The 22782-nt window shown below is 36.4% G+C and overlaps 1 protein-coding gene across 1 annotated transcript in view; it reads left to right on the forward strand.

Annotated features, from left to right (window-relative positions):
* The window catches only part of WDR70 (WD repeat domain 70), a 131374-nt gene that overhangs the window by 9829 nt on the left and 98763 nt on the right, over positions 1-22782 (forward strand). The gene's annotated exons all lie outside the window — the stretch shown is intronic.

Consider the following 22782-nt stretch of genomic DNA (forward strand, 5'->3'; position numbering starts at 1 on the left):
TTTTTTTTTCTTCACATAGTGTAGCAGCGTGGGAGAGCAGTATTGTTTAGTAATTGAGAAATTACGGGAAGATGCATAACAGCTCTCAAATGGTAAAACTGTGTTTATTTTTGGAGGCAATGCATATGTTCCACAGAACGGGGTAAGGCTTTCAGTAGTAGAGGTAGCTTATGAAGAGAAGGTTATAAGCAATATAATAGACAATGTCTATTTCTTTTTAACCCCTCTGTACTATATCATGCTGGGTGCCTATTTTCTCTTGTCCTTCATCAAAAATGGCTGCACCTTAGTAGGGCTTTCTGCATTGAAATCTCTGAAATGCAGTCTATTGTGCATATAAATGATTCTGGAAAAAAAACTTGGATTGTTAGTTTAACCTGATGTCATGTGCTAATGAGATAGGGATTTTTAAAATTATTTTATATAGTTGCTTGCATGCCTTTCAGACTTATGTATTCTGAGCACTGAATATAATTTATTTTCATTGTCTCTCTCCAAAGGTCAGTGGAGAGTTTGTTTAACAAAGCTCTTGCTTTAGTTCTGTAAACTTCTCTAGAATACCAAAGGGAAACAGTTTGTGGAAACAGACAACCTGTCTTTCTCTACTAGCGGCTTTGTTTGCTGGTTTACTCTTTTAATTTCTAGCATGATTACGGTATTAGTTTTTTATTCATGTATATTTGAATAACGCTGCAACTGGCTCAATAAAGTGGAGTTGCTGGAAACCAGAGTTCAAAGACCCCAATGAAAAGTTTCAGACAAAAAGGTAACTTGCAGACTGGTGTGATTTAAGTTTGTCTGAACTTAAGACAATAGTTAAAAAACAGTCTAGAATATATTTAGTTGAGAATAAGCAGAGCAGCAGAAATATGAGACTTGTGGGTTTTCAGTCTAAACAGTTAATTTATAACTGGGAAGATTTTGTGTCAGCATGGATGCCAGAGGCCTTTGGGGTCCAGAGCCTCCCCTCACTGCTGCTCATGAACTCAGTTATTTTCTTTCCTGTGAAGGGAATCAGGAAGCAGCTGTGCTTTCCTGATTTCCTGTTGATCGATTGGTGATCACAGTGTGATCCTGTGAGCCCCAAGGAAGGCAGGTGTTGCTGTTATGAGAACTCTGTGGTTCCTTTTTCCTGCTTGTACATCAGGCTGTGGTTGGTACACATCAGGGCAGAACTGGGAGAAAAGAAATGGAAAGCTCAGTTGAATAATTCTTTTGTTTTGTTTGCAGATGTACTGTGAGAGACTCTTTTGTTATCATATTTTGCTGCTGAAGTATCTTCTTTAAAACTCAAGTATCTATGTTTCTGACCCTGAAAGAAACAGATTTTTCTTTAATGGTTGTATGAGTTGCAGTTCTGTAATCTGAAGTCTTGTGAACTTTGTATAACAGATAAAATGCATTAAAATACTGGCTTTGCCCTGGTAGTTTGCCACTGTCTCTTCAGCCTAATTTTAGATGTGGTTTTTGTTATAGAAACATCAGTTTTCCACCATTGCTTGTTCAGTTGTTTTTAGTTTCTCATGAGAAACCGTCTATAGAGACATTTGTCAGAATTGATTGGTATGAGGTTAGCATCTTTTGAGTATAGGGTTGGCCCAGGAGTGCCCAGCTCACATTGGGTATTTACTTGATAATCATCAGTTGGAGGGAATAGCTGGTGGTTATTGTCCTTGATGGGCATTTTTCATACCTTACTGGTGTTTTTATAGGAAAATTAATAACAGCAGTTTATTGCTGAAGGTTTTGAATTAGCACTGTTAGAGTTTTTTTTGAGTATTATATTTCTGTCATTTACATTTACATGTGATAAAAACAGAATAAATTTTTGAGGGGATCCATAGATATTATATGATGTGAATTCTGACTTGAGTTACTTTTGTCTCTGAATTTATGTAAGTTCATTTTAATATACTCGAGTCTTCATGTTAGCTGTTGTAAAGCATTTTTCTGTGTTTGATTAAATGTGTTAATACCTCTGGTAGTTACCTTCAACAAATAAATATTCAGATTTAATGACTTATTCATTTAGTATAATTCAGATCTATTAGTTGCAGAATTGATGATTTTAACAAGGCTTACTATGCTTGAAGTACTAATACAAATAGTTTACAGTGCTTCTTTTGTAGTGTAGGGAGGTCTACTGTATCAAGTGTATTTTAAGGACAGTAAGCACGCTTGGTATCTGTGTGGGTCGCTTCCAACTCATAACATTCTGTGAATATTCAATGAACATTCTGTCAATTTCCTCTGATATTTTCCTCTTGTTATAGTTTTCCTTTTTATATGAAAGACTTACATTAATTTTGGGAGTGAGGAAAACGAGAAACAAGTTGTCTGCTTGAGTTGTCAGTGCTTTTTGTCCTGATGGTGTAAAAACCTGGTTGGATCATCAGTGCCAGTGTTTCACGTGGTTTCAAGCTGAGAGGGGGAAGGAGGAAGCAGCGTGTCTCACGTAGTCTGAAGCTTTTCAGGTTTGGTTTCTATCCTGAAAAGTACGCCTTTCTTGAAAACTTGAAAAAAAAAAAAAAACCTTAATTTCCAAGCAGGAATGTTTTAAAAGAGAAAATGGTTTATTTTTCAGAGGGCAAATTCTTAATGAGGGCAGTATTTCGTGTGTTAAATTTTGAGGCTGGGAGACAGTCTTTTTTGCCCTGGCAAGAGGCACTGGGATTGTATCTGGTGTTCATGCAATCAAAATAAAATGTGTCAGGATGGGGAGAGGAGGCTAGCCAAAGCAGTTGTATCAGGGTTGGTGGGTGGACTGCTTTAAATCTAGGACATAAGCCAAGGTAAGGGTGACACCTATTAAAAGACGTTAGAGTTTGTATTTATTAATATTCTTTTCTACCTGTAAGTAGAAACTGTGCTGACATCTTTAACAGAACTTAATAAAGTGCTAGCATCTTGTGACACTTTTCCTTCCTTGAAGGAACATGTATAGAGGTGGTTGTTGAAAGAATTTGCCAGATAGATTTGCAAGGCTTTATCTTCTTTCTGGAGCTTAGTTACAGTTGATTCTTCTTTGGAATGGAGAACTGTTTCTCCCTGATGTACCAAAGGGATACTAATCATGTTGTAATTATGTCCCTGAAACAAGTATAGCCTTGGGCCTCTCAGGGCTATACTCTCATTTGGGCATATTTCCAAAATGATAGCATAGCTGTATTCCAAGTTTTAGAATTGTTTTGAGACACTTTTAAATTTTTGCAGAGGTTTAAAACAGGACATACCAATAATACTCATTTGTTCAGAATGGAGGAAAGCCATTTCCTGCTGATTTAAATGCAGAATTTAAGGAGATTGTAATTGCATCTATTAGAACTTGGCTATGGTACCAGGCTAAAAATCTTGGTGTTGTAAAAATAAATCAATGTTGTGGGATTTTTTTAGTCTTACTAAGGAGTTACAGCGTTATAGGCTGAGAATTGTCTGTCCTGGTAACTGCTCAATCTTGTTTACCCGGTCATGTTTCGTTTCATCTTGTCTAAAGACGAAAAAGTGAAATAAGCTGAACAAAGCGATTTTGTTTGTGCAATAGAGACAGAAAAGTGTAGGTCTGAGGATGAGAGGCATTATTTTTGAACTACTTCTAGTCATTGATATGTTGATGACAGATAGTTAACAATTACTATTACTTTCAATTTTCTGTAGTGTTACCTTCCTATATAATGAGGAGGAAAATCCTTCTGTCATAAATGTGTATATTGTTCTTCAGTTATGACAGTATTTCTGTTGTAAAAAGCAAGAAAGTGCGTTTTCTGCGTATTAAACTTGGAACAAGCAATGGAATTTTTGTTAAAGGTAATTGATGTGGTTACTGGTGTTGCAAAAGAATGAGAAAGATTATCTCAGAAGTGAGTTAGAAAGGGTTTGCAAGCTTCACAAACATTAAAAGAAAACAAAATCAGACCCCTACATTTTGTAAAATGAAGGTCGGTATAAGAATGTGAGAGAATCAGTCAGAATCTGGAAGGGAAGGAATACTTAATATAAGAAACTGAGAGCATCATATGGACAATGTACAAGAGGCAGCTAACAAGATAATTCCCTTAGGGAATGTTTGTCTTCATAAAAAGGCATGGGGTATTTGCTTTTCTCCTCTCAGACCATGTGCCCCAGAGTTCATGACTACTAGTTATCACCAGAGAAGATGAATGTACTTGTAAGATGTCTGTCAATCAATTCTACAAAGCGTAGTAAGGCCAAGACTACTCAGCTGTGTATGTATCATACCAGGCCTTTTTGGTGGCATGATATCAGTTCTAATAAATCAGTAATATGACTGAATATGATAAGTTTTAGAATGTTTCCTCTACAGATAGTTAGTCCTATGTGTTTGTTTTTAGACATATTTTGTGAGAAAATTAATAGGCATATATTTTTTGCCTTCAAGGTACTTAAAAGACAGAGAGAACTAACTTAATAGCATTAAGTAAAATGTGATATAGAAATAGTTATTTTTACTACTGTCCTTCTTAACAAAGTTTAGTGATCTTCCTATGTCTTGTTTTTACTCTTTGCCAGCTCCCTTAAAGATCCTTTATCAGGTCAGCCTGACCTGATGTAGCCTGTAGGAAGCTTCTCTAGGAGCTGCTGGTACCACTTCTGTATTTGTAAAGGGAATTGCTAAGAGTCAGGTGAAGTGTCCTTCATCACTGGGCCAGATACGCTATGGCCGTAGAGCTCCCACACTTGAAACAGGGGATCCTCATGCTCATTTCTCCTGCGATCCTTAGTTTCTTTATAGCTAGAAGAATATTGTAGGTAGAGTGGAAATATTTTGGATTTTTTTCTGCCAGGTGTGTCTGAGTCATGGGTAACCTTTAGGCTGTACAATTCTGTGACCTACCTCTTAAGCAAAAAAAATATTTCTAAGCACATACTATACATGTATGTTTCAGTCACAAGACCGGTGTTATTTAACAAGAATATGTACTGGGAAAATTAGGAAATTACATTCATGCAATGGTCTATCAACATCTGAGTCTAAATATTACTTTCTTCCAGTGGAAGCTGGGATCTTTGGAGTTGAAGAAAAGGAAATGAATTTATTCTTAGAGAACCTAAAACACATACACAGTCCAAAGAAAGTGGTGACTTATTTCCTACATGATGCTTTTTTTGGCAATTCCAACAAATTCCCAATGTACTTAAATAAAGAAGCACAAGTAGTGTATTGTTTTGATCAGTGCTAGAATAAATGAAATATTTCTAAATTTTGAAAGGGAGATAACAGCGATACTAAAATTATGTTTGACACCATTGGTGTTGCTGTGTATTATGTAAGTGGAAGATAGTGTATTTTCTTTGTATCTGGCATATGAATATTATCTTTTTGAAAATGTTATGTACTAAACAGAACAATGAGAAATATAGGTATACAGAATTCTTGCTTGAATGAAGAGGAAAATAAAGTGGATGATTACAAGTATTTGAAATATTTATAGTGGGGATGATTAAATAATTTAGAAGGGCTATATTTGAATGAAGAGTGTAAGTGACATACAGTTACATTTCCTTTCCAAAACAAGTTTTCACAGGATTTTCGATTAACAAATGATTTATGTTAAACTGCTGGAACTGCACACTGCTCCAGTGATATCCTTGGAGAGCAATTTTGTTGACTCTTAGAATGTCTGCTGTTTGTTTAAAAGATGGCTTTGAATTTTTATGAATGTGAGACTACGACATGTAATGTTTTCCAAGTGCTGCAATGGCATCTCTCATTTGCAGGTGGGCACTTAGCAGTATACAGAGACTATACATACTTGATGCTAACACTATCCAGATCATGCAACAGTGGTCCTGAACTTTCTTTACTCCTGCTTATCTTTCTTTGAATTTTAATACCTAATAAAATTATTTTTAAATGATGAGGAGCTTAAATAGTATTTTGCTGTTTAACATTTGTTTAATATTTGTAAGTGTTTATCACATCACTGTAACTGAGGATTGATAAGTGTCCATATAAACAAATGTTATGGGAATATGTTACAGAGTGTTTCTGATTTGCATTCATAAACCAAAAGGAACTGGAGAGTCGTAAAGAATCGTTCATATGGATTTTTATTAATCATCCCATTCCATGGCCCACTGCTTAGGCTTTTGAACTGTCTTTAAAACTCTATGTTGGATTTTGATCAGTGCACTTGTTGCTTTTTTAAAACAATTTTTCATTCATTGTACTAGAAGTATTTTATTTTAATTTTGAAAATTAGCAGTTTTACATCTGTTGTTGAGAAATAAGATAGGAGAAAATTGAAAAAGAAGCGTTTAAGATATTATGTCTGTTTACATGAGGACCCTAATGTAGTTTAAAAAGTCAGGTGCGTTAGGTGTAGCATTTGGTTTTAAGTCAAACATTACTCCTCAAAGGAAAAGGTATTTTCATATCATAAATATTGTGCAAGAGTAGCAAAAAGGTTATAAATGAGGTACCTTTTACTTCTCAATATTAAAAAAAAAAAAAAGAGTTCAGACAGGACCTTTATGCAGTAGGGATAAGGAGCATTCTGTCCAGTTTTCTAAAACAGGGCTTAACACAAAGAGCTAATAAATACGTCTCTCATGCAGCTCAGATTCATTATTTAGGGTTGGAGGATTAGATCCTTTTCCATGTAAGTACTTTTGTTGACTTCAGTAGGACTATGAACATGGAAACTACCAGCTTTGTGGCTTTGCTTTTACACTTTTCAAAATGGAGACACAGAGAAAACATAGTTTGTTGCTAAAAGAAAGAAGGGAATTTGTTACTTCCATTTTATTTCCAGGTTTACTAAATAAACATGTATGTATTTTGTAGCAAGCTGTGCTCTCAAGGTGCAGATAGGACCTCACGAAACTGAAGAGTTTTCCATGTGTCTGTGTAAAGGCAGTGACAAGCTCCCAAAATAACTACTCTGCACTCTGGGCAGCTTGGGACAGCACTGAGCTCCACTCAGGCAGGCTGGGTCCAAAGGGAGCAAGCTGCAGGGCATAGATGGGCACGTTGTTTGTTCTGTGCTCTTGTGTCTGCATTGCTGCTTATACATGAGTTACTTAGCTGATACAGAAGTTTGAGTTTGTCTACATGAGATGCAGGCAATATTTGATTTAAAGAAAAAAATACTATTTCTTTGATACATCTTAACCCAAATACTCCCAACCAACATCAGTAATTTTTTTTTTCCCTTCCCCAAAATTGCACTAGGGGGCAGTGAAAACATCTTAGATGCATACCAGCCTTCCTGGAACCTCTATTTGTCCTGCGTAGTTTCTGTAACCCTCTTAAGCAACTATCTTAGAACCAGTTTCAGCATAAATAGTACTATGTAAAGATTTTAGTTTGGATTATTTAGATGCATGGAGTTCATTGTGGTGAGCACGTGTGGTGAAACCCAAAGTCCTATATAAGGGTTGGACTCAGTGACAGCAGCCTTTTTTACAGTACAGAGACTGCACAGGTCATATTTCATATAATAATGAGGATGAATGCAGGAAATAAATCCTGGAAGAGCTGTAGAAATTAAGAATAGAACAAAACTTTTGCTGTGGAAAAAATGCCTTCAATTAAGATGTCTGCCTCTACTAGCTTATGTGTGTTAGCTGTCTTCCAGTCATATAATACAGGCAAACCATAGGACTTAATACTTTTTTTTTCAGTTTTAATTTAAAGAAGGAGGGAAAAAAAATTAAGTTATAGATATACTGTTTTTCTTTTTCCTCTTCTGTTAAAAAATGGAATTGTAAACTTTGGAAAATTAGTTGGAGAATGGAGAACTTATAGAATTTATGTAGCAGCTTACATCTTTAAAAGGAGTGGGAAAATAGAGCTGAGTTTTTAACAGAGACTTCCCATGTCTGATTTCTTTTTCTTTTATTTCAATTTATTAAACAAAGTATGAAATATTTTTTGATTGAGTTTGACCATATAGCTTTTGTGTACTGGAGTACTTAATTCTTTAGACTTTTGCTTGTGTAGGAGGAAAAATCTGTCCTGTAGCCAATATGTAGTCAGTCTGCGATACCAAGTATGTATCTAATATGGTGCATGTGCTTTTGTATTATTCATGTGTAAAGTGGATCAGGCCCACAGGGCAGCATTTTATGCGGTGCGATGTTAGAAAACAGAGGAGCATGGGCCAGAACAGGACACCTTTACTTTTCCAAGTTTAACCAGGTGACTGAGACTCACCATATTCACTGTTTACTTGTTGGACGTTGTGAAAACAGTGATGATGCTAAATGTCCAGTTTCAGTGCAAACAAAGTCTTGTGGCAGTACAAACGCAGGCACAGTAAAAAGCGGTCTGTAAGTAGTACACTTTAGCTGCTGGGTCCTGTGGCTCAGCGGTTTCTCATTAGTCAAGGTTAATTGGAAGGACTTCAAGTCTCCTTGACCACACAGTGTACAACTGTGTGAGTTCATGCCTAGTTGGAGATACCAGAAATAAAAGTAGTATTTACTTCAGTTTTCTTGGAAAATGGAGGGATTACCTGCTTATTTTGCTGTTGGTCCTTGTGTCCAAAAGACAGCTAGCAAAAGCGGGTGATGTATTTTCTGCACATAATTGAGCCTTCATCTCTGACCTACTTTGAAGCCTGCCTTTTATATTTACTGCAGGTTGAGTAAATGTCTTGCTTGCAAATATTGCGGTTGTGCTGCACATGTTCAGAAACAAAACAAGTTCTGTGAAAATGCTGGGTTGACAGGACTGAACAGGCCAAATTAGGAGTAAAAGATCGGATTTCATTCAAAAAATAAACTATCCATAAATGTGATGGCAGATACAGACAGTTGTATTGAAAAAGCAAATTATGTCAGCATCTGATTTCAAGATGGATTTGCAATTCTTTGGAAGAGGTGAACTTGCATTCTTCATATTGGGAATATTCTAAGCAGAAAGGGGAAAACAGTGATTGAATCTTAAACTTTTGAACTGCATCTGAATGGCAACAGTTATGGCATTTGAAACAGTTCTTCAGCCTTTCAGAATTTTACTGCACAATTTTTGAACTAGAATTTTTCTGTGTTTAGGTTAAGATATAATGTGCCATAGACCTACATATATCAAGAATTTGCTAGGCTTCACTTAAAATGTAAGTTGGGGTGAGAAGAATTGAGCTCATAGAATAATGACTCTTTCTTTCTCAAGTCATTAATCTTCCAAGTTTCCTACATCATCTGTATTTATAGAGATTTACCTGCCTTTTTTCTGACTGTCCTGTTAGATAGAATGTATTGGAACATGCTGTCCTCTGCAAAGAAAGCAACTTACGTACCAGGCTATAACCACATCTGTAGGGATCAGCTGGCTTTCAGTGCTAACAGATTTGTAACCTATTTCAGTACAAATAGCATATGTCTCTTGCAAAGTAAATGTAATGACATACTGCTCTTGTTGTCTTAAATATAAGAATAAACATGTTTCTCAGTGACATTCCTTCAGTACACTAATAGTATTACTACGGTTTCTACTGCGTACCAATAATATCAGGAATAGAAATGGAAATGAAGAAATAACTAGCTTAATCATCCTCAGTGTCTACAAATTGTACATACCTATTTTACAAGACTACAGTGACACAGAGTGCTGAATCATTTTAAAGACAACCCCTTCGTGATCTACAGTTTTAAGTCTTGGTCTTTGCGAGCATTTTGTGCCTTAAGACCATCTAAAAATATATTGGTTTTCAACTCAATTAACTTTTCCTGTGGAAAATATAAAATTCTGGAGAAGATGTAAACTTCCACATGCCAGTTGCTTTTTTGTGTCCCTTACCTCTAAATGGTTTAAAGAGTGCCACGCTTAGTCTAGTTGCTGTCCTTAAAATATTTTTCTTAGGGAAGATGATTACAATACGTTGAGTAGACAGTGACTTTATGAGAAGGCCCAGTGGTAGTTTTCTGTGATTTCCTGAAGCCTTGTAGTCCAAATAAGAAACCGCAATCAGTGTTTGAATGCAGAGTGAGCAGTAGTCAACCAATTCATTGCATTTTCAGCAAAAATATTAACTCCCCAGAGTAAGATGCATGTCGCTGAATCTAAATGAGTTGTAACTATGATATTTATAATGGTATCTTAAATAAGCATCTGCCCAAATCACATTATAGTTACGAAAACTACCCTGTCAAAAATAATAACTGTCAGCTGTAGTTTAATTCTATGTAGTTTAATGCAATTTGCATTAGTTTACCTCTTGGGAGTTGTCTTATAGCGTAGAAACTGATGGAAGCTGCAACCTTGTCTGATACTTTCAGGGAGGAACTTTGTGATGGACTCTTCAACCACATCTGAGTGGGTGGCAGAATTTCATAGAAATTACCCAGCTTCTCTGGGCGATTAGGAGAAAATTTTTGTGTGTAGCTGTGTCTTGACGTACAGTCAGATTTATGATAGTGGACCGTTTCTAATAGGGATCGTACACAGGAGGTAGATGATGCAGACGTGAATTAGGTAGATAAGAATCAATGATAAGAGAAAGCACTTAACAGTACAGTAAGCCAGTGGGGTGAGAACAGAGTGTGGATCCTCTGCGCTCTGCTGTTTGTAAGCAAGGACAGTGTCGGAAGAAAAGTTAGTATTACTCTCAGTATTACTCTGAAACATATATAGAGGAAAAAAAACCCATGGGATTGCAGAGGTTCATGTTTCCTTCTGGTGATTATGTGTGTATCAAATGTATTTGCTTTCGAAGTTTAGTAAGAAGTTGTTTTGTTGTTGTTGTTGTTTTGGTTGTGTGTTTGTTTGTTTTTTTCTGGAGCCAACCGTGGCACTTCCCGTTCATTCACCTTTTTGGAATAGTAGTTAGTGATGCAATTTTTCTTTAAGGCATTTTAAACCTAATTTGCATGTAGGTAAGAAAATATCTTTAAGCTATGTTTTCTCTTGTGATTGTATAACCGCTAATGTAACTGGCTCACTTTCAGAACTAAATTGAGCAGGAGGACTTTCTAATAACTGGTTTTGAGTCAAAGCTGTTCATACACATTTTAGTTTTTGGAGATAAAAAAAATTATATCCGGAGTGACTGAGGCACAAATAGTCTAAAAGAGAGATTATTGGTGGTTTTAGGCTTTCTTTGTTAGGAAATACGTGTTGCGGGTCAGGAGCCGATAGGAGAATACAAACACACATGCAGAATGTTTGTATTCGAAATAACATGAATAAATAATGTTTAATTTGACTTTGCTCTGTACCATTGCTCTTGCTGAAAAGGCATGGAGGAGAAGCTCTGAGACACACTGACATGGTATCTCAGCTTGGCACTTACCCAATGACAAGGGCTTATTGTGTAAACGTTAGGCTTAGCATACCATACCTTATTGTAGTTACAAATTCTAAGGAGGTCACCTCAGGTCTTTCATCCGTTGGCGTAGATAGGTTAAATGGCATGCAGTTCGCAGTATACCTTATGGGATTTTTTTTGAGTTCTTTAAATGCACAACTGTAAACAAGCCTATCACTTAAGAAATAATTATAATCTCAGAGCAAATATCTAAGCTTATGAAAAATTCCAGTGTCTAAGCCAGAACTCCCCCACTCCCTTTGTTGTGCAAAATTTTAACAGTGCAATGTGGATCGACACTGTGCCTGTCAGTATTAATAGATACTTCTAAGCTCTTGATACCCATAGCCAGCTGCAGAAATCTATTTATATGCATTTGCTCATTCTTGCTAGCTCGTTCCCTCACCTAAGTTCCACACTACTGGAATTGTTCAGTATTGTCGTGACTGTGAAGACTTGAGAATCTATGAAGAGATTATGGTGGGTTTTAATAATTCTTGTACATGTTTCTTTCCAACTGCTGATTGTGTTTTAAAAGCAGGATTTTTTTGCTTTCTCTATTTTCTTATTTCTGTATGACACTGAAGTTCCAAGGTCAAGTGTTTCACATGTTGCAGCAGGCTACCATCATTATCAGGGTTTTCCCATATCAATAGATTGCCCAATACAGGTGGTTTATGAAAGGAGACTTCACTTAAATAAAGAGTCCTGGGAAGACTTTCTCCCTTTCTGTAGAGGTTTATCAGGATCTAGTGAGAGGAACCTGAAGACAGAGGATGCTGTCCTCTGCTCAGAGGTCCATTTTTGCTCAGGCTGGATATTACCTGTGGTAGCCACAGAAGCGAGGATCCAGAGTGTCTGAATGTGTGATACAGAAGGGAAGTAAACTTAAAAAGGAAGAACATAAAGAAAAGTGCCTTCAAGTGATCTGTGATCTGCGCTTTGTCTGTAAACAGAATTTTGAAGAACTCAAGGCAAAATATTTGTTTTGTAAGCTCATTTTGCACGGCTCCCAAGAGGTGAAATGTAAACTGTTGAAAGGCCTGGGAAACAGTTGCATCCAGGACAGCAGTAGGTGTTACATGAGACAGCATTAGTTTCAGAACTAAACCATGGATGACATGTCTGAGGCAGATGTCAAACACGCCATTGTTGTGAAGAATTCAGACCTACAGAGCAAATTCCAGAAACAGGAGTTAAATTCTGCACAAGCCCAGCAAACTGTGCAAAATTTGGAATCCTTGTTTTGGCTTCCTTTGAACACATCTGAGCAAAAATTTCTGGACTGCATTTGATTTCAATTATTTTATGGGTTATATGTTCCTTCCCACCACTTCAGCTTGTCTTGTGGAAAGCCAGAAAGTGTTTGTGAGCTCTCTGCTTCTCTCATACTCATTTTTTGGTTTATATTTTACTTCTCTTTTGATAGAATAGCAAGATGGCCCTATGTTTAAGCGCTTGCTTGTTACAGAAGAACAACTGCTGAAGGGTTTTTTAGCTTGCTCGTTTATGGAAACAGTAGTAACCGTGCATTGCCTGGTAACTTCACCAATCAGTCAACCAGGTGATACAAAACACCACAGGTCTATTTTCTGAACAATTGCAAGATTTCACTTGTGCATTATACACAGAGGGGTTGTTGTTGTTGTGGTGGTGGTTTTTTTCCTTCCTCCTGATTCGTTTTGTTTAATTTGTTTTGTAAATGAGGTTGTTGGGAACTTAGAGTCACTTGAAGTATGTCATGCCTGAGGGGTGAGATATCATTCAGAGGGACCTGGACAAGTTTGGAAATAGGGCCCATGCAAACCTCATGAGGTTCAACAAGGCCAAGTGCAAGGTCCTGCACCCGTGTCGGTGCTGGGGGATGAAGGGATTGAAAGCAACCATGCTGGTACTGGTGGATGAAAAGCTGGACATGAGTCAGCAACGTATGCTTGCAGCCCAGAAGGCCAATTATATCTTGGACATCAAAAGCAGCGTGTCCAGCAGGATGAGGGAAGTGATTCTGCCCCTCTGCTCCACGCTGGTGAGACCCCACCTGGAGTCCTGTGTCCAGCTCTGGAGCCCTCAGCACAGGAAAGACATGGACCTGTTGGAGAGGGGCCAGAGGAGCCACAAAAATGATCAGAGGGCTGGAACAGCTCTGCTGTGAGGACAGGCTGAGAGAGTTGGGGTTGTTCAGCCTGGGGAAGTCTCAAGGGAGACCTTGTTGCAGTTTTTCAGTACTTAAAGGGGCCTTATAAGATGGGGACAGACTTTTCAGCAGGGCCTGTAGCAATAGAGCAAGTGGTAATGGTTTTGAACTGAAAGAGGGGAGATTTAGGCTAGACATGAAGAAGAAATTTTTTACTATGAGAGTGGTGCAACACTGGAACAGGTTGCGTGGAGTGGTGGTAGATGCCCTATCCCTGGAGACTTTCCGGGCCAGGCTGGATGGGGCCCTGAGCAACCTGATCTAGTTGAAGATGTCCCTGGTCATTGCAGGGGGTTTGGACTAGATGACCTTTGAAGGTCCCTTCTAACCCGAACTATTCTGTGATTCTATATTAATAATAGATGTTCATCATAGCTTCTGGCTTGGTAGGATCTGAGCAGCTCAAATGCAGGAACAACCCTACTGTAATTGTAGACCTTCATCTGAACATCTGAATTTGTCCTCTTTGTAAGTACGAATTAAATATTGTTAACTGTGTTATTACGATGGAGTCGAAGATGCACATTGTTTTTAATTCATCTCAGCTAGATTAACAAGGTTATTATTATACACTATTAATAGTGACTTAATTTGAATAATGTAATTGAAACTTAAATTTTAGATTGTAAAAGGGAGAGGACTTTTCTAGTTACTCAAGTAGTCTTTGTATAGCATGGAGTATCTGCAACAGCTCGTTATGGAGAACATCAAGAAACCTGTTGAATAATTCAAGGAAAGATCTCATAGAATGTATCTAATATTCTACACTTTCTAACAGTTACAGAGCAAGGAAAAAATATGAGGTCTTAACATGTTAGTAAAAGTCTATGAAATGAGGCATTTCCTAAGACTTGATGACCTTGAATTTTTGCCTTCTTTCTCCGTTTGTACAGCTACAATTTTTTGCACTGTCTAGACGATGGATATTTGTCTTAGTCTGGGTTAAAAAGTGAAAGCATTGCTTCTGTATGCTTTTATACCTCAGGCTCCTTGAGGAATGATTATAATAAGTGTTGGATTTGATGGGTGGGCATCATTTCATTGGAAAATGTGTAGGGGTCTTTATTCTGTTCCTGCTTGATCTACAACTGAGCAATACTGAATATTAGTTGTTTAGTTGCTCTGTAGAAATCAATGGCTCTCTGTTTAGTTTTGTGTCTTGTCAGGTTTAATTGTAATAATGTGGAACATTCAGACTAAATTCCATACATGGCAATCAGTATTTTTTATATGGTATGGTGGAGTGTCTCAACATTGATAGATACTATAGTAAGACATATCATTTTCTTGGGCACAACATTGGAAAACGTTGGGTTTTTTGATAAAAAATGAAACTAAGATGTTCACACAAGCTGTGTTTTTTAACCTAGTGCTTAGTATTTGCTCTGAACATTTTGAAAATTATTAGTGATGTCATTGGATATTAAAACAGTTTTTACAATATGGGATACGTCATCTGACCGTAATGCACTACCTTCTTCTGACATAAGCTTTAGTTAAAGGAACATACCTGAGTGAAGCACGGAGAAAGGTGTGTTTCTTTTAAGCATGGACCTCACATGTGTGAAATATAAATGTATCTTTTCCTCTTTCCAGATGCATAGTTAAAGTTGTTAGCAATTTATGCTCATGTCATATTACATTAAATTGTGCTGCTAGAAGACAGCTTAAATGTTAATGTTTTGAAGGTAATTTATGGGTGGCATGGGAGAATTAGTAATTGAAACAGTAATGGAATTGGAACCAGCTGTGGGAGCTAGGTAGGAAATTGTCCTTCCTTCCTGCAGTAACTTAGACATGCTGTAATTTTTACTCCCCGCCGCCCGCTACCTTCACCCTATGGTTGTGGATCTTTGTGTGACTAACTAATGACTCCCCCCAACTCCATTTTAATACCTTACCCTATTTGATTAGTAAGTTTGTAGACAACTGGAGTGGGGTGTTATGCACAAATTCTCGTCTCTTAAGATCCTGGAGTAAACATTTGAGTGAACACCTTTTTACAGTCACAGTTGGAGAACTGTTGAAAAGTATAGTCTGTGGACAACTCTCTCTAGAGGTGTGGTTTTTTAGTTTTACTGACTGTCGTATGTTTGCCAGGAATAACAGGATCCCTGAGGAACTTGAAGAACTTCACCAAAAGTGCTGTATAAAACTTGTACCAGATTCCTTATGATAGATATTATTTATTCAAATTTTCAGATGAGGAAACTGGGGTGTGCAGGAATAAAATAAACTGCATAGAGTCAAAGGCTGAGGATTGGTCTGTGCCAGTACCAGTGTTGTATTGTTATAAGTTTGGTCATTAAACCATGTGTAATTTAAGAGAGATGGCTCACTAATGAGGTTGCTGTATAAAGTTTCTTATTTCTATTGTCTTGATGCTTAGGGAATTCTATGCTAATATGATCATCAGAAGACTTAAAGTGAACATCAGGCTCTTTTTGGATAAGAGTAAAACTGCATTGTATTTCAATTGTAGTAATCTCCATGTCTGTTTTAGACAGAAGTCCCAAATATTGAAAATCTATTGGCTGCATTGACTTTTTAAGTGTTAATGAGTCCAAAATTAAAATTTAGAGTCTGGTGCTACTGATGGATTTAATTCGACTGCTTATGAAACTTGCAAAAGAAACAGTATTAATATTCTACCACATATATTATTTTAACGTACTGCCATGGAAATGTGTGTAGCTGAAACTGCCTTTATCTGCATGAATTACGAAAGCTTAATAGTACCACTGACTCTTAAAATGTAGAGCTGAGAGGCATTTTTTTGCAAAAAATGTTAAACTTCTTACAAGAATGGCTTTTAATGTCTAAAATACTTCTTAAATAATTTTATTTTAAGACTAAGTAAATCTGGAGAATACTAAAGCTATTTTAATGAATTGAAAACATCTAAAAGTGTTCTAATTATTAAAAGGCAGGATACTGCTTCTGGAATTCTTAGCGTAACCTTAATTTTCATAGTGAAAGAAGTTTCTAGTGGAAGAAGTTTCAAGTGAAAGAACTTTACACAATTTTTTTCCCTAAGGCTTGCCAAAAGGTGATGATGGTAAATTGTCTGTATAATTTAGATAAAAGGTGTTTCAGAGCAAGTTTAATGTAAATAATTAAGTAAGCTTGCTAACAAGCTGAAAAATTTCATGCGTTAACAAAACTTAGCTTCAGTCTGGTCCTGCATCGTATGTTGTGCTCTTGGATTCTTTCATGTGTGTGTTTTAGGGCATATTCCTTGTGATGGAAATCTCACATGGAATCTCTGTGGTATGGAAATTCTTATCAAGATAGATGTGAATGACTTCACTTATGCTTTCATGTATGTTTGCATCTGAACTAAGCATTTGGCACTGAAACTCCAAAGAGCAGAAGGTTCACTCTGAAGAATAATCTTAATAAAGGATGTGTCTGACTGAAAATGCTAGTGATTTTTTCATTCTTGACTGAACATGGGTACTTTCTGGTGGTATGTGGCAGTCGTGCATACTATTTTAAGAAATATGAAGTATTTATATGCATTTGAAACTGAGATGATAAAGATGAAATAGGTAGGTCATTATGTAAGCAGAATGTACCAGATCTGACATATTACCAGAACACTCAGCTTCAGTAAATTAGTCTCCCAGAAACTGCAAAGGAAACTTGAGTCCACAGGCAATTTTAGATTTAAATCAGTTTATCAGTGATTACAAGTTGCTTTAGAAAAGGCTCAAGAGAATTTCTTTGGTATACATTGTGAGAACAATTCCCAGGTCATAAATTTTAATATAAACTATTACATCATAAATCAAGGGCTTCTGATAAATTTAGAAATTATCTGAATGAGGTTTTAGAATCTAGGTGAAAAATAATAACCTCCTGAAATCTATCTAAACTTGTCTCCAAGGAGGCAGATCAGGCAGGCTTTTTTCTGTACTTTAGAAATATGATGTTTATATCTGAAAAAGATGCTTGCAGACTGTGCTGAGATGCTGATTGCAGAACCTTTTCTAAATTGTTAAGACATTGGATTCTTTTCAGAAGGGGATATGCAAGTAAGTGGCACAAAAGGAAGGAGATTTAATTAATGTTACCTGTTGTGTAACAGTCTCTGAATTACCATTTGACCCATCATCTAATAAAATATGTTATATCTGACCTATAATAACATTACAAATTTATTGTTTTCAGTCAGTCATGTGTGGGAATGAAGATTTAATCTAAGGTCTTTTCCCTTGCTGGTTAAACCTCACAAAACACTCTGGTTCAGATCATAAGAAACAGTTTCATGAGACTGTGAATTAGATGATGTTGAGAGAAGCTAGCCACAGTACTGTTTCCATATTTAATAAATAAATTTACTTCCTGTAGGCATTCAAAAGGAAGTTCGTCTACTTAAGCACCTCCTTAATTCTTGGATGCACCCTGGAGTAATGCATTTTAGCTCACTAAAATTTTCCTTAGTCTTCTCGTGCTTAGAAGTTATGTGTTGTTTTGAGTGTTACCTGAATTAAAAGATAACTGGGAGAGATACCTTTTCATAGGGCTCTTCCAGTATTTCTGTTAATTTTGAAGGTTTTTCTGCATTTGTTATGGATTTACGAGTTAGCTATGTTTTTCCATGAGTAACAGATACTGTAGGTGTTCCATGGGAATATCAACCAAGATGACTCATATCAGTGTTTGCATCTGTCCTCCTGTTTTCTATAATATTTTCCGTTATGTTTTTTGGGCCAAAATTTAAGATAATACACACACATAGGGCCTGTTTCATCCAAACTAATCAAGGCACTTTTGTTAGGAATTTAGCTGCATTGCACTCCCCAAATAATTCAGGAAGAGGAGAAGTCTCCAGATGATTCAATTTTTTTGATACACTGATACTTCTTCTGGAGTTATCTGTCTCTTTTTGAAGGCTGTGTAGGAAGTCTGAAGTAAGTGTTTTCCATGTTTAGATGCATCTCATTCAGAAGCTCAGACTAAATGAATCTGGGCCAAACTGAGTTTAATCTGCAAGTATGCAACAGAATACATCTGTCAACTCTTAACAACTAAAACAGAGGAAATTAAAAGTTGTTGAAAAGCCCTTTCTAATATGGATGCTTCCTTCTGCGTGCAAGTTTGTGGTTAATGTACTTGTATAAAACCAGAAACATTTCTGTTTTCCTGCTGCTGTAAAATAGCGCCTTGCCCATCTCTGACGCTGTGGTTTTTTATGCACCATCTTTCTCTTGAGTGTACACTTGTGCAACCTTAGTGTGTATCTTAGTTGTTTATTTTCAGTTTGAGTTATAGAGAAAAATAATGAAAAATTGTGACTTGGAATTTTACAGGTGTTATGGTTTTAATCAGTGCATGAGGAGTAGCTTGTGGAACAAAACATGAACATCAGTGTGTGTGTATTTGCAAAACAAGTTTAAAAAGCTACAGAAAAAAAAATATTAAAACTCTTCAGCTTTCACTGATGTCATGGAAAATTCAGCTGAGTGCTTAATAGCTTAAAACATTTTTCTAGTCTGATAAGAAGGATGAGGCATGTTTTCTTCCAGACCTGTGAAATACTCCCCTCCACACTTCTTTGTCTGTCTTCTAATAGTGTTGCAGACTCAACATTGAGGGATAGAACATGATTCTCTTCTGTCTGTACATCACCACTAGAATAGTTATTGATTTTATTAACTTACACAGGTACAGTATCTATCAAAACTGGTTTTCTGCAATAAGTCCTTCATTTGGAAGTTTGAATTGCTACAGTTACTTTTAGTAGATAAAGGTAATTCCATTCCGTTTGATGCTGGGATTTTTTGCCCACCTCTCACTTCAATGAGCTGTTCCTGCTGTCCATTAGGAACCCAGTTATTCCATCTATATTCTAGTGAGGCAGCAATCATCTGTGTCAGACTACCTCTGTTGAATTTGTTTTGTGAAACCCACAGTTTCACCAGAAATTGAGAAATCTCTATACAGTGTAGATTTTTGTCCGTCTCTTGGCTCCTGCCCATGAAAAAGCAGCGTTTGCCATGTGAAGTGTACCAAATCAGACTCCCAAAAAGCAGGGTGTGTGTTTACAATTCCCACAGAAGGGATTTTTTTAGTATAGTACTTAAGGTATTTAAAGCAAGTAGTAGCCAAGCCAACTTTAACCTCTTGTCCTGCTCACGACGGGGAAGTGCTCACTTTCAGTTTAACCAGTTGCAGTTTTGCATGTTGTTTTTCCATGCTGTACCGCAGCGCTGCTCCCATAAATGAGAAGTCTCTCCAAGCCTCCAGCAAGTCAGAGTTTTGGAGAGCTGTAAGAACACAGGAGGCATCCAGAAAAGGAAAGCTGTATTTTCTTCCAGGGCCACAAAAGATCTTGAATCCTTGAAGGCAACATAATCTATACTGAAATCTAAGGACAATTGCAAACACAGAGAAAAAAACCAACCAAACAAACTATTGTTTCCTCTGGTAAATTGTAGTCTTGTGGGTGCCCAGAAAGCTTGCCATTTAGGGGCCTGATGTGTGAAAGATCACCCATAGCTTGCAAATTTCTTTCACACAGCATAGTTTCCATTTAGTTAAAGATAAACCTCTGCAAACAGAGCAGCAGAGGTATTTTTAGGTGTAAATGCATAATTCTGTGCTTCTCTGTTTGCACCATGGAAAGCCAAGTCTTTTGATGACCTGTATTCTAAGTTGTATTGGTATTTTTAAAGGGGGAGGATGGATTCTAGCAGATGAATTTATTTTTCATCAATTGCAGTTTGCAGTTAGTGTTTATGTGAGATCAGAAGAACTGTGGAATACACATTTTGTTTTTCATAGTCCTTGCTTTTATCCATTTAAGCCTGTGGACATAATCTAATGGGCATTCTAAAGTCATTCTAAAATGGCTTTTGGATGGTCAGTCTGATAGAAAGGCTAGTAGATAGTAAAGGTCAAAGTATTTTTAATTGTCAATTCCTTTCTGTGATACCATTTAGTGGATTCTTATTACTTCTGTAGGACTTAATATTCTCTGCAAGCCAAATGTTTAATATATCATAAAAATACCAACCTGCTTTATCCCTCTGTCATCTGCCAAATCCCAATGATTGTTATTGCCCACACTTACAATCTCAAGGACATTGGAGGATGTCTTATAGGATGCAGTAATCTAGATTTTAACTAATTTTTCCCTTTTGTGTCCGTTCTCTCACTTGTCCGGTTTGACCTGCATCATTAGTTTATTTGATTTTCTGTTTTTTTTCTTTGACTTTTCTTAAGAGATCTTGGAGACTCTGGTCTAATTTCAGCCTGTGGTTTCTAGTATTGCTTGAGGATAAGGAAGCTCCCATAAGGAACAAGAAAAAGAGAATCAACAGTATTTAGGGACAGTGGTGCAATGAGTAGAAGTGTTGTCAGGCACATGAGCCCAATAGACAGGAATTCCCCGAAAAAATGTAACTGCAAACTGCAGATGTGATGCCTGACTTGCAGTGTCCCTTTGCAGAAATTATTTAAAAGGTAAGACTTTTTTTTTTTTTTTGCAAAAATTGTGAACTCCTAGAGTACACTGTTGCACAGATTTAATATATATTAATCTTATGTAAACCAGGGAATTGACATTTTTTTTTCTAAAAATATTTGGAGATATGTCAACACCAAAACTGTTTTCCTTCATGGAAAATATAATATGCTGTCTTTTCCTGATACAGTTAAAAAGAAAAAAGGAGAAAAAAAATGAGCTAAAAATTTAATCTCATCAAGTTTTGGTTACAACACAAATTTTACATAACAGCCTTGTTGAAATATTAAAATCAATTTGTGTAAACTTAACAGCTGAAATCCAAGCAACAGCTGGAAGACCTGGAAGTATAGATAAAATAAACTTTTATTTTAGTGTAGGTAAAAAAAACCTTGGGGCAAACTTTTAAGTTTTCATTTTTTCAGACTTAAAGTAATATTCCAGGATACATGGCATTCTGATGTTCAAGTCAGCATAAAATGCATTAATTATATTTTCTTTTGAGAGTGTGAAAAAAATCATTTTATAGCATTACTTATTCTTTGGAATATAATAACTGGAAAAATGGTAGCTGCATCTGATTTTTGTGTGCACATATAGCCATTTGTTGTAGCAGGTTAGAGATATTTATAGCATTCTCAGTCATTTAGGAAGTTCACAGTTACTAAAATAGAATAAGCCACCTTGTTTTTTTGTAAATGTTTTGCTGATTTGAGGGTGTTATGCCAAGACATGTTCCTGGACGTTGTTAACTTAATTTTTTGTTTTGAATAGTCCAAATAGTTAAATTTAACTGCCAGGCTTTAACTTGGACGCTGCAAAGTGTAGCACCGCTAGCACTCACCAAATGTCCAACTTTCAGACTCAGGCAGTTTGATTTATCAGGTGACAGAATGTGTTCCTATCTGTTGTTCTCCCTTAAAGATAAATAGCCAGAGCAGTGTTCAACATGAGTGTACTGAAAAGCAAAGATGTTTCTATGTGAGTGGTTCAGTTTTATCATTATTGTCACCTGGAGGAGCTAGCAATTGAAATTAAATAAGCTTTACCTGCAGTATTTTTTTATTAATAATTTGCTGTTTGTTTGAATTATTGAAAGAACTCAAAGTATTTAAGATATTTTCTCAAAATTAAATTCATGCTGACGCAGTATAGACTGACTATACTTACCTTTGTGGTTAAGGTATATGAAATGAACAACATATATATATTCTAATTATAATATTCCAGTAAGTGGGTTATAACACGAAATAACCATCCTTTCTGTTATCAAGATAGAATGACCAAAATGCCTTTTCTCCTTCCAACAATGGATGGATCCTGTGAAAACCTTTGATGTGGTACATCTTTCGTTGTGAGCAATAGCAGTATGGGTCTTGGAAGCTATTTGTTTCCTTTTAACACTTCAATTTTTATGGAATGTAGTTAGATGACAAGTAGAGACAGTGGTTGTTAAGCAGTTTTTTGCATCCTGAAAAGAGCAAATACCAATTTATAGCACAGGGAATAGGAGGCACAGAAAACTCATTTAATATTCTAATTATACTTTTGCTCAGGTGCTTTATAGTGTCAATTAAACACTGAACTCATTTTCATAATCACAGCATCACTTGGGAATTTTTAGTTACACCTGCTTCTCCCCTTTTAAACCACTGAGTCTGTGGAAGTGTCTCCTAAAGCCATGTGGGCTATATCTTTCATAATGTCACATGTAACTATTAGTAAACCTTTATTGTTACCTTTTCAGACTTAGCATGGACTGCAGTCCCATATATATATATATGTGTATATATATATATTTTTTTTTTTTTTCTTTTTACTCAGTTACATGAATGATTTCCATGCTA

Source organism: Columba livia, chromosome Z, assembly GCF_036013475.1.
Source record: "Columba livia isolate bColLiv1 breed racing homer chromosome Z, bColLiv1.pat.W.v2, whole genome shotgun sequence".
NCBI lineage: Eukaryota > Metazoa > Chordata > Aves > Columbiformes > Columbidae > Columba > Columba livia.